The sequence below is a fragment of the Accipiter gentilis genome, chromosome 8 (genome assembly GCF_929443795.1).
Source record: "Accipiter gentilis chromosome 8, bAccGen1.1, whole genome shotgun sequence".
NCBI lineage: Eukaryota > Metazoa > Chordata > Aves > Accipitriformes > Accipitridae > Astur > Astur gentilis.
In genome coordinates, this window is record NC_064887.1 from 16,061,881 (window position 1) to 16,075,649 (window position 13,769).

Genomic DNA, 13,769 nt, shown 5'->3' on the forward strand with positions numbered 1-13,769 from the left:
GATGAACAAATCTATGAAAGTGGGGCAAGGTTAGTGGCCACACTTGTACATAAACATGAGCAACAGTAGATCTTTTACGATATGTGCAATAAAAACATGAAAAGGGGAATCTATATGGCAGCTTTAGCAGTTAAAATATTTTTAAGTATTCTGAAGGCATGTTTCAAAGAGATGCTTTTGTACAAGACTGTACACAGTAAATTATTTTTCTATAATCAGAATTAAGAAAAGGGTAGACAAGTTAGAGTAATATCTTTTAAATGAACAAGGTGGTTAATGACTGCCCTATTATAGGTCCAAATGCAGTCCCTCCCAGAGCACAACCCCTATTTAATATTTTTCTCAAGACTCACTAGAGTGAAAAATGTATTTAGTCTGTGGCACACTCCTGCAACATAAAAACACTACCTTTTCTTCATGGCCCAATTCCCAAACCCACTGAAGTCAAGGGGAGTCTTTGCACTGACATGAGTAGGTTCAGATTAGACCCCAATGCATAGCTAAATATTTTACAGTACCATAATAAAAACTGCAGTAGGAGACAGGGTAGAGCAGGGATCTGATGCAAATCTTCAGTAAAGTCATTGGACTGATATATCATGTAAAAGTAAATGTGTGCTCTGTGCATTTGCTATTTAAGTCACTGGGAGTTTTGCCTCAGAATTCGATAAAGGATATGGGGCGTCCTCAGTCTGCTTCAACAGTGCAGGCAGAAAGGTAGTGTCTTTCATAACAAAAATAAATTACTTGTCTGTTTCAGAGAATACAGGAAAGCAAATGTGGTCTCCATCATCTTCAAGATGCAAAATGAGTATGCAAAATCAAGATCAGCCACTACTGAGAAAACAGCTTATTTCCCCATGTGAAACCATTTAAAACAAGAAACGGAACTACCCAAGGAAAACAAAATCTTGTCTTTCTCAGCACACACATCTTCCTCTGAAGAAAGTAAGTTCCAATGACTGGGAGCAAACAAATACACTTCTCCGCAAAATTATCTCTATAAAGGACATTTAAAACAAATATTTTGATCCCATCTGTCAGATTAGCAAAGAATCTTCAGCTGAAGTCCTTCTCAATTGGTATCTATGCTGCCATACACACGAAGTGCACAGTCCCAACATCTGAGCCAGGACCTACAGCACCCACATGAACTGAGATCCCAAGCCCCCCGGCCCAGTTTTGAAGGCCTGAAGATATCAGTTTCTTTCAGTCCAAGATGAATCAAAGATGCCACTATGAGCAAAATATGAATATGTATTTTGCTTGCCAGGGAACTGGGGCATGTATGCATGAACAGAAGATTTTCGGTAGACATTTTGCCATGAAAAACTCTGACTGCAAATTCAGTACTCAAATTCAGAGCTTGGTTTATCATATTCCTTTTATGCATCAAAATGCAAAAACATTTTAAAAGGTGAAGAAACTTGAAAAATTAATCAGTCCCTTAAAATTAGAAAAAACCCACTATCATAGTTACTTGCACGGCCTTCAACCTCCTCGTTCCTGGGTTGTGTCCATTCTCAACAAGGAGAATGGCACATCTGAGGTGCAGACTGTATGGATGATCTTTAAGATGATAAGCACCCACAATCTAGAGGAAATCTCCAGTGAATTAACAGCTAAGTTCCTCAAAATTCTCTACTTAAACTGAAAATTTTTTTTCAGAGCCTAGTCTCAATGAATATTAATTGTGAGGATGAAGAAAGTGCTCCTTGACGCAAAGGTAGTAATATTTTTGCATGTTTTCTCCAAAGTATAGTGATACCATACCTTCCCAGTTGAATCTTAGGAGCACTTAAAAAAACCTCTTCCCTTAACACTGCTGCTGAGATTGTGTGAGCTGCAGCTTTTGGTCATCAGCACTCTGAGACAGAGACTTCTGTGAAACATTTCTGCCTGAAATCTTACATGTTAGCAAATTTACATGCAATTGAAAACCAAATCTTATAATAGAAACTATTAGGCAATCTTCACTATGGACAATGATACTAGGTCTGCCTATAATAAAAAAAAAGAAGAAAAAAGGAAATAAGAAAGTATGATTAAGAAGAGAATGAAGAGCAAAGCAAATGGAAACACTAACTGCACGCTGGCACACAGTAAAAAACTGAAATTGCACACTGGCACACAGTAAAAAACTGAAATTGCTACAGCATTCATCTCAATGGGAGGAGATAGAGAATCCATCCCCATCAGAGCAGAACTGCAAATCTTACAGCAACAACAAGGCTTGCTGGCAGCTGCCAATTTTAGCGTCGTCATGAGACAGTGTTCCTCTCACCTCAAGTACACTGTACTTTAAAAAATTAGTCATATTAGTAAAATGAAGTATAGTTGCCTATCATTCTCATAGGCAGGAAAACAAACTGAGTACCTCATAGTCTACTAGATGTGTGACAGGTGATTGCTCAACTGATTTCATCTCCTCATTCATTCATTCATTCATTCCCATTACAAACTGCAGGCCTTGTAACTGCAGCATCTCCTGCCAAGCACTGCATCAGTGAAATGAAGAAAACACTGGAGGGAAGACATCAAGGCAGTCAGATGCTGTTGCGATGGTGGTGTGAATACATGCCTTTAGTCAGGGCTCCAAAGAACAGGAGATATGGAAGGGACGGGAGACAGGAATCTCGGGAAATGAAATATTTTAAATGCTAATGACAAAGCAGCACATTCTCGCCTTTTTTGCATGTCTCGTGTTACAAAACTGAGAGCCCTTTTATCTTAGAGTTGGTCCCAAAGTAGAATCCTAGATCTCAACACTGTTGAATTTGGGAAAAATGAAAATGTAGCTCTGAATTTATTGCAAGCCTTTCTCTGACCTCTACTGGAGGTCTCTCTTTCCTAGAATCATTAATCTCAGCAGTAGGTCTCCACAGCTTATACACTTCCTTTCACTATGCAGGCCAATCTCATGTTTATGATATACACCAATGGGAAATAAAGTTAATGATGTGTAATACTAATTTTTCATTTATTAATGCTTAAAAGAACACAATGGTGCTTAATTAAGACACAACTAAGAAACATCTGAAATTTGTGAATTATTTCACCATTTAAATTTCAATACCTTTTAAAGTGCCAAAACCAGAAATTTTTTTGACACTTCTTGTTTCTCTGTGCCTCCTACTGTAGGACATGCACATTTCAGTTTACATGGGAACTTTTCTCCTATAAAACTACAATTTTAAGTTTTTCACCACTCTATAACCAAACAAATCTGATTGAAAGCTAAATAATAATTTTTCTCACTTCTAAACATTCTATTCCATTTCTTCTTCTCTTATATATTTTCAGCAATCAAATCCATTTCATGCTCTGAATACATTAAAATCTGAAGTTCTTTTTCTGCCCTGGGGAACTAATAATCTTTAACAAGCAAGCTTTTCCCTATGGAAGAACTTTCCTGCCAACCATCATATTTATAACTGTATACTCTCTGCTATCCTAGAAGAAATCTAAAAGATTTGATAGACTTCTTAAATGCAAACAATGCTTCTGAGAGAGTAATGGGCGTTATCTACTGATGGTCCTTCAGATATTTTATCTACAGCAGAAGAGACTTATTCTAAGTGACAGTACATATTGGCCTGGCTGCCTAGGGAATCCACTTTATTAATGGTTTGTTTCCTGACCCATTTCTATTAAGCATAGAGACTGGCTGAGGATTTATGTACACTCTACTCACTGTTCATTTTGGAACCTCAAATCTAGGACTCAATAGGAATGTTTACTGTGTCATCCTCTGTGGTCCAAAATAAAAGAGCTTTAGTTACAGGGCAACATTTGAAACAATAGACAGTCCTTCAATCTATAATGCTTTATTAGAGCTTCTATTAAATCTCCATATAAAAGAATTTATTATTTGGAAGCAAAAATTTATGATAGATCAAACATTTGAATCACACCAATGCTTCAGTCAATCAATCAGTCAATCAAATTAATAAATAAAATTCCATGTGCCTGTTTCAAAACTGACAGTAGAAAAGGAATGGGGGAGAAAGCAGCATTTGGGGACTGGATTTATGTATATTTCTAACTGAATTTTTCAGCTGGTACCAATAGTTTTGGTTTTGCAAGAAAGAAGCCAGATACAAAAATTAAAAATTTCTTGATGCTGTTTAGTAAGTTTCCAAGGATTATAGGCCAAAACTGTTCTGCTCTGTGGAGTGCTCTGCAAAGAGGACTGTTACAGGTGTGTTCTGTGGTTCCTAACAGCATATTATCAGTAAATGTTTTTATACTGTCATAACTTTTAAACTGAACTTATCTAATAAAACTTTTAGTTAGAAATTGAAGGCAGGAATGAATATAGAGACCAAGATAACTTGAATGCTTTTACAGTGTTATCTCTCATAAATTGTGACATTTATATATAAAAAATAAGCCAAGGAAAGTGAGATTTGATAGGTAGATGATAGCACAGGAATAGAAGTCAACTAAGAGAAGTCATATTATGGAAGAGGATTATACACAGCTTTTGAGAAGAGGAGAGTGAGGGAAGTCTTGGCTATGGAAGCATCACTTAAATAGATGTTACTGCAGGAACTAGAATATTGCAAGACAAGATCTGACTGGGAGGAGAATATAAAACAGAACAATAAAGCAAATGAATTCCTACGGAAATAACCAACTTCAGTAAGACATTTTCTGTTTATTCATCACAGAGATTATTTGGGTTTGTAGCAGACAGCGTTGTTCTACAGAAAGAGACCATAATGAATATGATTCATCCTTTAATGAATGCTTAATCCTTAGCCTTTAATATGCCATACCACCATCTACATGCTAGACAGATGTTATTTATAATGCCAAGCAGGGACACTGAATATCTACTTACAGGAAAGCAGTTCATTAAGCTATCAAAGAAGCAGTCAGACTGCCATAGAATCATAGCTGTTCTGTTTCTTCATGAGAAACTGTTTCTTTTTGTTGAAATTGCAGACTTAAAGATAATATTTAACCTGTGGTTCCAGGTGACACTTAAGCTGAAAAGCTGAACTTTCTAACCGTTACCATTACACCATCTCTAATCTTTCAGTGTGTGGAAAAGTTTTTGAGAAGCTATTTCTGGAGTTTTCTTTGCTAATTATGCACTAAATATGCATATATTAAAGAACTAATTTCACTGTCCAATGTCTTCCTTTTGTTAATGAAAAAATGTGATATTACATTTTTCTGGAGACTTTAGCACCATCAGAAATAAGATCTGATTTACTCAACTATAAGTTGGGTGATTGAGTATTTCAGTCGCTTACTTTCAGAGAGCCCACCAGGAAACTGCCTATTTACATCACAGAATTTTTTCAAGATTGGCTTATCTCTGGTTTTCCCTTCCCTCTTTGTATATGAGATTTAGAATTAATAGAAGGGTGCTAATCTGAGTTTCCGTTTTGTCAGCATCATGACAGCAGTCACTTGAACAGTAGAGGGGATTGAGTCTGGAGACCAGCACTGTCTGCATTGATCTTTGGGAAAGATTGCATGCTGGGCATGGCTGATGTTAACAGCTGAAGTCCACATCTATGTGCAGATCTCATGGAATTCCAGGAACACTGGTAATTTCATATTTGAAATTTTATAGCAATTTACTCTGATGTAAAACTTACACATTTTCTAAAGATATTATGTCTGAATTGTCCCTCTATAATGGGATTCCAGAAACAATCAACAATCCATACATAATGCTGCTTTCTGAGCCTGACTGATAGATATTATACATCCTCTCCTAATCGGGAAGACCCATACATTCAATAAATATTCTGTACAAGGATGTTTTCCAAAGCAAGCAATGCTTTTTCCCTTTAATCTGAAATAGATCTATATTGAAAGACCTCTGTGAACCTACCGTATATGAAAACAGACAGCTTGCTTACTTACCAAATTCTCAAACATAAAACTCCTCGAATATACACTCATGACAAAACAGTAATAGTTTTACATTCGTTTTCATGCACAATATCAATTAATAACAGTGTATGTTAGAATCTAGTATGAACCAGATACATAAACTTAAGGAACTTAATGCACATCACCTGACATTCTGTCGTGTTTGAAAATCTAGAGCTACTCTGCATTTGCAGTTTTTATTGATCTAGTAGATTCTGAGTCAGATGATACAAAGAATTTTCCATTTATGTTCACAACCCTGGGCCCAGAAAAGTGGATTCAGGGTGTATTCATTTAATATTTAGCATCTAACTGATGAATTTCTATGTGATCGTTGTTTCATTCTGGCCAATAATTGTGCCTTATGTTTCTTAAAAAGCATGCAGGAAGGATTCAATCCACAAAAATGATTTAGGCATAATAACTCTAACTATCGTTGGTAACTTGACAACTAAGCATTAAAAATGGACTCAGCATCCAGAAAATATCAAAGCGAACCTAGAAAGAGTGTGACAAATCTCACAAAGACACTTAAAGGAGATGATAGCAACTATGGAAAAATGAGTATGGTCCTTCTCAAGGAATTAAACCGTTTACTCCAGATTAGCAAGTGATTACTCAACTTTCCATTTGCAGTAACGCATAGGTGAGTGACATATAGGTTGCGGCTAGGTTGTATTTTTTTTCTTCTCACAAATATGGAGGAGGGAAGGAAACAACAGGAAAAAAACCCCAGACTTACTGTCCCTCTTTTTATACTCTGATATGCAAGGGGTGGACCATTTCCTGGGAGATCTAGAACAAAAACCCTTTCACGCCACACTTGAAGGAGGTACTTGAATTCAGGACCGCAGCTTTGCAATGAGCATCCTCAATGGCTAAATAGAAAGGACTTTCAGGTAAGTCATTACTAATAAAAGTCCTTGTACAGCTCGGTCAAAGCAGAGGTTTGAACATGGGTGTCCTGAAGTCCTGCATGTCACAGATGAGGCTACTACATCTTTCAAAGCATACAGGAGAGGATGAAAGGAAGCAAGCCAATCCTCCAGGAATTTTGTGTTCTATGAGCTTTTAATTAATCAAGCCCCAAGGGCAGAATAGGCAAAGGAATGCATCCTCTCTCAGCAACACCTGGGAGCAAGGGATAAGCCAGCTAGCGCCATCAGGACCCAGGGATTTATGGCTGCCAGTAGAAACTTAGGCACCACAGTGAGCTGCATCTTTAGGGTGGAAGTGGCACTGACATGATGAATTTAAGCAAAACTGAGATGCCTGAATCTCTGTGGATTTATCCCCTAAAAATAATGAGAGTAGTGGTATTTTTAAGATTCAGAGATTACATGTAGAGATCCACAACTGAGTCAAAAACTCCCTTCTATTTAAAGCAGTCTCAATTTCTATAAATCAATACATAGAAATGAAAAAAAATAGGTACCTTCAAAATAGCTTTTGAGATCTAAGTGTCTGAACACCAATATACTGCACCTTTTCAAGCATAACCTATACAGTTCTGAGGCGGGCCAGACCCCATGTAGTATGAGAGTAATAGGCTATCTTGAACTCCTACAGAGATCCGGGGAAATTTGAGAGATACTCTTAACTCACTTGTAAAAAGGAAGCAAACTACTTATGAAAGTAAAGTTGGAAGTTTTAAGACTTATTTAGATAAGTTTTAGAATTACCTTTGAGCTTTCTCAAGGTTTCATTACACTATTTTTGTGTCAGGGTTGTGTCTCGGGTGTCTGCGTCCACGTGTCGACAGTGGGGCCTGCAGGAGTCTCTGTGAGGAGAGGGGGGGCTGCCCCGCGCCGGACACGGCTGGTTCCAGCTGGATCTGCAATGCACCCACCGCGGCACACAGCTGAGCCCGGCAGCCGAGCTGGCGGCACCTCTGTGAAAACGTATTTAAGAAAGGGCAAAAAGCTGCACACGAGTGTGAGGAAAAAAGTGTGAGAAACAGCCCTGTGAGCACCCAGGTCAGAAGGGGAGGAGGGGAGGAGCTCCAGGCGCCACAGCAGAGACTGGCCTGAGCCCACGGGGAGGCCACAGCGCAGCCGGTACGTCTCCGCAGACCTGGTCACACCACCACGACCCATCAGCTTTCCCACCTTAATTTCTTCCCCGTCCTATTGAGGAGGGGGAGTGAGAGAGCGGCTGGGTGGACATCTGGCAGCCAGCTAAGACCAGCTCACCACAGTTTGAAAAGATCTGATTTTTGCAGTTACGTCAGCTGTACTTCTCCATGGGTTTACCTGTATTGATTATGACTTCAGTATTTTTTCTAGCTATATAATCATATAAAAGCAAAACTTCTGACTGCCCATGATGCTTTTGGCCTCTATTTCCAGACTAATAGCCTTTATTTTTATTTATTCAAAGAATCTTACCTCTCTATAAGTATTCCTATAAGCTGACTACTATAGCATTCTTTAATGATATTGGCAAGTCTATGTCTCAATGGCAGATTGCAGTTTGGTTTGTTGTTTTTTTGTGGGTTTTTTTTTGTATACTAAACCTGATTAAAATGGCAGTCTTCCAACGCCTTCTTTATCAGGAAAAGAAAAATAAAGAAAAATGACATCAGTACAGGATAAAGATATTGGGGTTGCAGCTTTTGATATATCTGTTTCTTTTTTTTCCCTAGATATGCAAAGAAAATATACTATTGTATTTGCCTAATCTACAGTTATCTGGGTTTCAATTCAGTACACTCTTTCCCTCACACGAGGCCTAAACTCACCCTTTTTAAGAGTAAAACTTGCCTCCAAGAGAACCTGAAAAGACACTGCATCTCTAAACACCCTGAAGGCAGCATTTGCCACAAGGCAATGGTGGAGTTAGGCATGAAGACACAATCAGAAGATAATAAACAAAACCATTCACATTTAAGTTAATCCAGTTTTTTGTCAGGGAATTTCTAAAAAGCTATGAATAATATTAAAAAAAATAAAGTAAAAAATATGATCATGTTTTGTTACATGGTTGACTGACAAACATTTCACATTCCAGAGTTCATCTCTGATTCAAAAGCATTAAGGGTGAGCAAAGCCTATTGCAGGTTCAAGCAAACACAAAGGTTTCATGAGATCTTTGAGCTCCGTCAGACTGACAGTCCATGTACACTGCAGTGTTCACCCCAATTCTCCTCTTTTATACTCCTGTACCTTTGTATAGTGCTTATGTTTTAGGGTCTCATAAAGATTTACTCACTTGTACATCAGAAAAAAAAATTAATAATTTTTGGTAGAAAAATGAGGAAAAAAAAGAGTTGCCGGGGGAAGTCCCTAGTGAGGCAATACCTCATCCTAGGAGCTTCTACTCAAAAATCAGACTTAGAGCTTGTTTCTCTCCAGGTTACAAGTTTCAAATGTCACAAAGCACAAGATTAACAGTTATAAAAACTTGAGAATGGTACTAAACACAGTGCTGGGAAGAGAGCCTTTCTACTGTGCATACAGTGGTCCTCCAAGCTAGCTAAATGTCAGAATTATAGGCAACTAAGGCGTATTTCTTTAGCATAGGTATGTTTCTCTTCTTATGGGTGATGCATCCCATCTGGAAGCTCTCCCATAAGGATGAGAAATCTTGTTATTCTTTCTTTCAATGCTGAGCTATCAATCTTAATATATCAATATACTAAATTATCTTTACCTGATATTTTATGTTACCTGATGGCTTTGAACACCTATTTTTAATTAAGAAGCAGCTGACACATTGAACATTTCAGTTCAAGTCAGTTTCCCACAGATGAAATACTGAACAGTAGTAATGGAAAGGTACAAATTACAATGTCAGTAAATCCTCAGCTTTAGCACCAACAAGATACAAGCAATCATCTACAAAATGTAGCAGGAGGAAAAAAGGCTTAATGACTCTAGATCACAGTGAGCCTGCCACCAAAATAAGGGAAATCAGGCAGAAGACAGAGACCCTTGAACCCATGAGTAACAGAAATAAGAATTAAATCCTGTCTCACTGAAATCAGTGGCAAAACTCTTGGGGGTAGCTAATCAGATCTTACACTAAGTGAACTGAAAAAGTAGAAAAAGTGAAAGAATAAAACTTTCACCAGGATAGAAGAATGTAATGGGATAAAATTGCCAGTATTTCTTTGTTATGTACTATTTTTTAACAGCATCTTATTACAGAAAATAAAAACATCAGAAAGTCAGTGGATGAGGTAGGTGCTTTATAAGGAACCCATCCGTTTTACCCAAATGGTTACTTTTTCTGTGAATATGAAAAGTAAGTTTCACAATTTTCTGGCAGAATTCATCATTTCAATAAAAAATGCAAATTACCATTTGAATTAAAGCATTATTATTTAACAGTGTAGTTTCACTTCTTTCCCAGTCATCAATAGAGAACTGAAAAACTAACTGATTCATTCTGCATGTATCCATTAATTTCATATTCTTTTGCTCCAAGTTTTAATCACCAGCAGGAAAATCTCATCTCTCCCTAGTAAACAAGGCAACATTTTCATTTTCAAAACCCCAGAGAACCTAAATAATTTTTCATAAGATTGAGAAGTAGAGAGAGATTCTGTCTGGACTGATTCTTTCTCCTATTTTTGCACCTGCATTATCCTCCTGGATTATCCTGCTGTCAGCTGCTTCTGCACAGAAAACACTATTATATATGCACACCACTGACTGAAGTCTCTTGCTTTTTCAAGCCATGCTCGCCCACTTCAAAGTTGATACCGTGCCATCAGCGCTATTTTAGTACAGGTTTCAAAAAGCATTTCATTATTTAGGTTTCTGCTACAAGGACACCCTGTATACTGTGGCAAGAGAGGTATAGGATAGAAGGAAGAAAGAATAAATAGCTGAGTAGTGTAGAGGGAGCAGTGACAGAGTTTTCTACCTTTGCAGAGAAGTCTGCAGCTGAATAAATAACAGCAGTGCTCAGAGTCCTCTTGTGGCACCTCATTCCTTTTAACGTGAGTAAGGAACAGTTGGCATCTGTAAACTTTGTTTACCTGGATACCAGATCAAATTGATGGAATACTTCATCTGTTAGAATTGTTGAGGATTACAGTAAAGCTGTCCCTTTAACATGCACTTGCAAGTCTATTTTAGAACACAGAAAGGAGTTTTCTGTAAGTAGAGTATTATTTGGAAATAATGAGAATGTAGCTGGTGTTTGCAGAGGTCAAAGATATTAGTGAAAGTACCTAAATTTTTAGCAAAACGCTGGGTGTTGCGGCAAGGAGAAATTGTAAAAAAAAGGAATAACATACTGAAAAAAAAAAAAAAAAAAGTCCTGTGGGGCACAAATAGAAGATCTGACATTTTCTGACAGTTTAGCTAAATCCATTGTAATGAGAAAAGAAAGATTCTGTATGAAATCAATTCTGTTTGCAACACTTATCCTTGGATGTTGTAAAGAACCATTTCACATCTCAGAGATGACATCCTTTTCTTTAGGGCCTAATCCAAAAACCATTTAAGTTAGTGGTCTGAAAATGACTCAGCTCAACTGGGAATGATAGCATCTGCCATAAGATTTGTTTCACATCTTTACAGTTTCAAAAGCATCACAGACATATCTCCAGGAACTGGAGAGGGAGGAGGGACATGTCCAAATGCCCCCAAATCTTTGTTTAGCTTTTCCACTGTTTGAAACCTTTCCCATATATTTTTTTTTTTAACGGTGGTAAAAAAATCATCCATCCCATCATAGGACACAATGAAAAAGGAAGCACAAATATTGTTTTTGCAATGTGCAGTCTGCACTAGTAGAGTTACTTTATCATTCTTTTAAAGTTAATTAAAACATTTGATCTAAAATGTGTAAATAGAATAGAAGATACAATGGAAACACATATAAACATGTCACATTAAAGAGTTTCCTTGAAAATGAATAGACTGGAGAAAAAGGAATCATGATGCATATGGAAAGAGATAAAAAGAGCAGAAAGTAAAAACTAAAATGCTCAAGCCAAGACTCTTACACAAACAAATATACTGTGATGGAAGAGAACGTGAAGTTTTATATTTAAAGTCTTCTATACCATTTAATTCTGTATATTTAAACTATGAAGAAACAGGAAACTTCCTCCACAGAACAATCTGGATGTCAGTTTGCTCTGCTACGAGGTAGGAAGAAGTAAGGATATAAATACTGCCATAGTGACAGTTTTACACACAGTTTTTTTACCAGGTTGAAGTCAAATAAATCAGAGGTGCATTTGTGAAAGAACTTATTAAAAAGATGCCTGGAAGATTAACGAGGAATTCACATACTATTAGTACCAAATGTAGGAAGAGAAACTATTTCTGGTTTTGAGACTTAAATAGGTAAAATGCCAAAAAACCCCCTCCCAAACCCAACACCAAAACACAGTGATGAAGCTGGTGCTGATTAAACTGTGGAATCCTTTGCCAAGCAGTATGTCAGATGTCCCATAGCTTAAGACAACAGAGACTTGGAAAAAAATATCTGAGGGAATTGCTGTAGGAAATGGGCTGGAAGATGGCCAAGGTGACTAACAAACCTTTACTACTACTAATCCAAGTAAGGAAGGAAAAGAAAGATAAAGGAGAATAAACAGTGCTCTCCCTTCCTTCTCTGACTGGAATGGCCAGCAGTATCCTCCAGCAATGCCACATCTTTCCTCCCCCCAACTTGTTACTGTACTACATGTGTGCTCCAGTGACCTCCATGGACAATAGCAAACTTCTCATTTATTTCAGCAGAGTAGGATTCAGTCCTAAAGGAAAAAGCTGAAGAACAAATGTAACCCCTCTACCTTACTGCACAGGCGTGTATTTGTTCACTTCAAATATAGCAGAACTCTCTCCAGAATGGTTTTGCTTTTAAAGAGGGGAGAAGAGGGGAGGGAAGGAATCCATGGTGTGGGTTGTTTTTTATATACTCTTGAGTTCCTTGATTAGTTGATAAAATTTTTTATATGGTCCAGAAGGAGAGAAAGGGTGGGAGCACAACTTTCTTTTTAGATAACTACTGTAGAAAGAGGGTCTGCTTACTACTTGATATGATAGTTTGGTGATTAGAGATCTTGCCCAGCAAATTGGAAATCCAGGTTAAATTTCTTCTTCTGTTTTAGCATATTCAAGATCACATCTTCTATTTCCCAAATGACATACATTATGCCATAGGCTGCTTGATAACGAGACATCAGCAACATCTTTTGTTAAAGCAGCATCACTGTACTGGGAAAAGAAACTGAGATTATTTGGGCCATAGACACAGAATGGAAAGAACAAGATTTTAAATTCAAACAAATTAAGACAAGTGGTTATATTCAAGTCAAGTCATGAGCAAGAGTCCTAATTTCCTATCATTATACTTAGGATTGCTTGTTTATTTTATTCAAGAACCATTTAACTACTGAGATAAGAAAAGAGAATTTAGGGAGACACCTGTCTTATTTTGTGCTATTTTAGCATTTTTGTTTTCTGCCTTTGCTAAGTCACTTTCGAGTTTTCCAGCATCTGTGGCATTCAGCTTTTGTTGTGCTGACTCTGAAGTGAAACAGACAAAAAGAGGGGCAGAATGTTTAATATCTAAGGTTACCCCTGCAATGCGTTGGGGGGGGGGGGGGCCGTGAAGACACACACAATCCCCATTTCAAGCAAGAAAAACTTCAAAAATCAGCTTTCACTCCCATCTTTACCTCTGCACTCAGTGAAATGCATACAGCTGATTGGAAATAAATACACATACTCCTTTTCCCTTTCTGTTTTCACTACCTTTAGTATAAATCATGAATACACCTAGAAAAGTCAGTGAAATCACTGTGCTAAATCATAGTTTGAGGGCAGAATCCATGTTTTTGACTGTTTCTTACAGTTTCTTTATTTACTTGCCTGGTTGACAAAATTCCTCAAGAAAATTCCTTAAGA